We start from the raw sequence: 4,825 nt of genomic DNA on the forward strand, positions 1-4,825 counted from the left end.
ATGGTGTTGAGTGACACTCCATAATGACATACTTTAGTTGAGAAAGTCAGACATAAAGTAAATATTATTCATCTATGTAATAAGGCTTCTTTGGTAATGGGCAGCCAATTAGTAAATTTGCTCCAATAAGCACAATGAAATGAGGAAGATTATGTCATTAAATAATTGGTTGAGAATGGTTTGGCTGCGTGCATATGGTTGGAGTTGCGAATGAATTCACCCACAGAGGATGTTTGCACCTAGGCCCTTATTCTGGTTGGTGCGGCCAGAGCCGCACACGGGGCTCCGGCCGCACAAACCAATCCCCGCCCACCCTACGGATCGCCACGGCCGTCCGTACACGGACGGCTGGCGATCCGCACGAAAATGGTGGAGGCGTACGCCTCCACCATGGTGGGAGCTGCCCCCTGCATTCGATGGTCGTCGACCATCGAAGGCAGGTCCGCACGCCCCAGCAGCTCCCGCAAGCTGAGACCACACGGACAATCGTCCGTGTGTTAGCTTGTATGGGGGCTGAAAGCTGACATCCGGCGACGTCAGCTTTCCGCCCCCATGAGTTGCGTCATACCCTCATTACCATGCGTACGCCCCGCGTTTGCATGGGAACGCCCATGAAACGCGGGGCGTATACATAGGGAAATGAGGGCATGAAGCCCCTCACTCCCCTATACGCCCCCTTTGCGGCGTAGTAACGTTATGTGCGGCGAATTCGCCTGCACATGCGCAGATTGACCTCTGCGCATGTGCAGACGGAAAACATCGGCGGTACGGCCGCACGCGGGCCGTACCGCTCGAAACAGAATAAGGGCCCTAGAGCCTAACCCAATCCCCGTACTTATCTCTGGGACTATCAGGATCTTTCTGATGGTTTTCTGATTGCTGGGATCCTGACATCCTCCCACACGGGTGTGTATGGTCCACACACACTGGCCTGCACACACTGGGCCTGCTTCAGATCCAATCGGTACTGCGTGCATTTCGCACGCAGTACCGATGTTGTGCGTCTGCGCAAGTGGGTATCTGCGCATGTGCAGGCGTATGGTGCGTGCACCCACGGCGACCTTTCGGCGTGGGGGGGGGCGGAGATGGGCGGGGGGCGCTGGACTGCCCCATTACCATATGGGAACGCCCAGCGTTCCATTGGCGTTCCCATGAGAACGCTGGGCGTTCTCATGGTAATGAGGCAGTGATGCGGGTGTGGGGGGCGGGTAGCTGACATCACCGGATGTCAGCTGCCCGGCCATATCCACACCAGCGTGCACACATATATCCGCAACTGAAAAGTCACTTATATATGCGTGCACGCTAAACATCATTCGATGGTCGGTGACCAACAAAAGATGTGGGCGGTTACCCGAGCCATGCGAATGGATGTTTATGCAAAACATCCATTCGCAGCTGTTCGGGCGAAGCCGCACTTTGAGGGGGCGGCGGGGGGGGCGGTCGTTTGCGGGGCAAAATCAAAAAACATGACAAAATCAAAGCATGGGTACATTCCCATTAGTGTCTGTCATTCCTGTCAGGGCTCGGGTCTCTGGTGTTCCCGGCTGTGACAGCAGTGGGCCAGTGGTGGATGCTGGGAACTGGAACATGGGATTTAGGTAAGGACAGTTCTTAAGAGTAACACTGACACTGCGGGCACAGCTGGGCGGAGTTGACGAGACTCTGGTCAGAGGCGCAGAGTCTAACACCACCGACGGTTTTCACCAGGGACACCCGCAAGCAGGGCCGTCTTTTCGTATGGGCTTAATGGGCACTTGCCCAGGGGCCCCAGGTGTGTAAGGGCCCTATCCTGATAGCTGAGGATCCCCTTTTTCCAGGGATTCCAGAATTTTGAAAATCGGCCCTGGGGAACTGGAGATATTCTACTTCAAAGCAGCAGTCCACATCCGACCTGTTAATTGCAATTCCTAGTCATATTTCTCAGGTTTTCTATAACTTGGAGATTGTCTGAGAGTATATTCCAAAAGCGGGGACTCTCCCCTTTCTGTTGACACTAGCAGCTTGTCTCTACCATGCCGAGAACCAGAGATATCAGGCTTCCAGCAGCCAGTCCCTGCTCCAGCTCCAAACGTCTGGTGTACAGTTTTATATTTTTGTCAATGGATTGCTCTGGCTCCTGATCTCTGATCCCCAAGTCTGCAGCACCTCCTGAAAGTTGGGACTCTAGGTTTTTAAACTTTTGAAGGCTAAGAAATCTATTTTTTAGATAATGGCGATACCTGCAGTCAAACAAGCTGCCCTTCTATCGGAAAATGATGAATATTAAGCCCACTCCATTATCCAACCCTCCTCTGCATATAAAACACCCCCTCCTCCCTGGAAGTCATTTACAAGGGACCCTTCATTCAGCTCAGTGCCCCCTTCCACACGTTAGTGTTCTCCCTCCCACCACCTGTGCAGTAAAGGAGTAATAAGCAGAAGTTACTGCTCCAGGTCCTACATGTTGAATGGAAGATAGAGCACCCCCTGCCACCCGTGGGACATCAAAGCTGCTGCTGATACCACCCCCCACCCCTAGGAGGGGAGAATGGGTAAGGGCCCCAGTGCATTACTTTGCCCAAGGGCCCACACTGCTGTTAAGACGGCCCTGCCCGCAAGGAGGTTTGGACTCTGCTGAGTTCGGTGGCGAGGTCTTGGCCCTCTGACCTGAGTTCCCCACAGCTAACTGGCCAGTCACAGGAGAAGGAAAGTGACTAGTGGCAGTGACACTAGGGGAATACAGGAACTGCAGAGTTGACATCTGTGTCGATTTGGAAGTCGTAGATGGTATGGCCCTTTAAGGGCAGTAGCAAACTCTGCTGAGTGATGCTGTAATGCTCTATCCTGTTCCCTTGGGAGCTGGAGATGGTAGACATCAAGGAAGGTAACCTGGCAGCCGGGGAGAGCCAGGAAGCTTTAATATCAGCAGCAGATGACAGGGGCCTGCGCCGCAAGACACACCAGCGAGCGGGTAAGGAACGCAGACGCAATGTGAACCATGGCCTTTTCTAGGTTTTGTTTGTGAAAACACAGGCGTGACCAGGCATTTTTCGGGTGGGTCTCTAACATTAGCGATGACCACTTCCAGCTTGGTTCTTGAACAAATTAGTGGAAACCCTAGAATGGAGCAGATGGGAAAAACTGCTCAATGGTTCTGTTTTTGAGAATGGGCCTCCAAAAATTTCGCTATTTGCGTTGCATTTGCAATTGTGCAAGGCTTATCGTCTGGGCGGTGGCTTTCTGCTTGCAGTCTACAGCAAATCTTCTGATTAGCAATCCAACCTGAATAAGCACCTAAACCTACAAGCAATTGCTTATCAAAAATTCATCGGTCAAATGTGCAGAAAGAGTTAGGGGTAAATTTACTAAGCTGGGAGTTCTATTGAAGATGGAATGTTGCCCATAGCAACCAATCAGAATCTATCTATTATCTTCTAGAAAGTGTTTAATAAATAAGAAGTATAATCTGACTGGTTGCTATGGCATACCTCCCAACTGTTGTTGAAGGCAAGGAGGGACATCCTTGTGCGGCGTACGAGCGTTACCGAAATTAGGGACGTGTCCTTGTGGCAAGGGACGTGGCCTATAAATTGTGTAATTTCGCTATGCCATGCCCCTGTTTTCCGACACTGTGGGGTCATGGCTAGCAGCTCTGTAAGCTGCTGGCCAGCCCCCAGCCCCTCTGCTTGCTGGAATAGACGATATTCATCGGGTGATGGGGGGGGGGGGGGGACTCCCAACTGCCCCCCCCCCCCCCGCCAGGGGACACTGCCGGAGGGATGCGGGAACGTCCCCAAAAACTGGGATGTTCCTGCGGTATGTGGGACACTTGGGAGGTATGCTACGGGCAACATCCCATCTTTAAAAGAACTCCCATCTGAGCATATTTACCGCCATGATTAATGAAGATTTCCCTGTCCATTTGTAATTCATACAGTGATCTTTAGTAGTACATGGGGTCTAATTCAGACTGGATCACAAAGAACATTTTTTTTCAAATGGACAAAACCATGGGCCCAATTCAGACTTGCTTGCTCTGCTGCAAATTCACCCGGCCCAGCACTTTGCAGGGACAGGATTGCTTTCAGAGCCCTGTCCCTGCACATGGGGGATGATACATCGCGCTGATAGGATCACATATTACAATGCAATGCAATCCTGGGCGGTAATATTCCACCCGCGATCCTTGATAAATGGGCCCCCATATCTATGTAGACCTGCGCATGCACACTAGACTACTAGTCTACTAGTGACCCTAGTGTGCTGCTGGCTGTCAACCATTAGTGGTTGACCTAATGACCGTAGCACGAAAACACATTAGGCACAGTAGTGTGTTAGCAGAACTTATAGCACTACAATCTTCATCATGCCATTGTTTAATGAATATAATTGAAACGTACTTTGTATTAAAAATTTCAAGTACACCTATATAATGTACAGGGCCTGATTAAAGGTTCCAGGTGCCTTAAGCTGATACACTTGGAGCTCCCCTTACAGGCAGCTGCCGGGTACTTTGCCTGTGCCATACAACCATGTGCTGGTGTGTCCCCAGCCTGCAGCAGCAGCAGCCAGCAGAAGGACACCAGTGGTCACCTTCATCTGGTAAAGTCACTCTGCACGATCCTAGCAGGGAGCTGCCTGTGTATTTATAACCAGGTACATCCATGGGTGACTTATACCAGATTACTGCATGTCCTTATGTCGTCCAGACACACATGCTACAGAGTAGATCGATAGACGGTGTTAGGATATGTGACATTTTTATACATGTTGTGCGAGTTGGCTTGTGTTATGCATCTGACAGGACTTTCCCAGGCACACCCACCCTTCATCTCCAGCTCCG

The sequence above is a fragment of the Crinia signifera genome, chromosome 8 (genome assembly GCF_055691185.1).
Source record: "Crinia signifera chromosome 8, ASM5569118v1, whole genome shotgun sequence".
Lineage (NCBI taxonomy): Eukaryota > Metazoa > Chordata > Amphibia > Anura > Myobatrachidae > Crinia > Crinia signifera.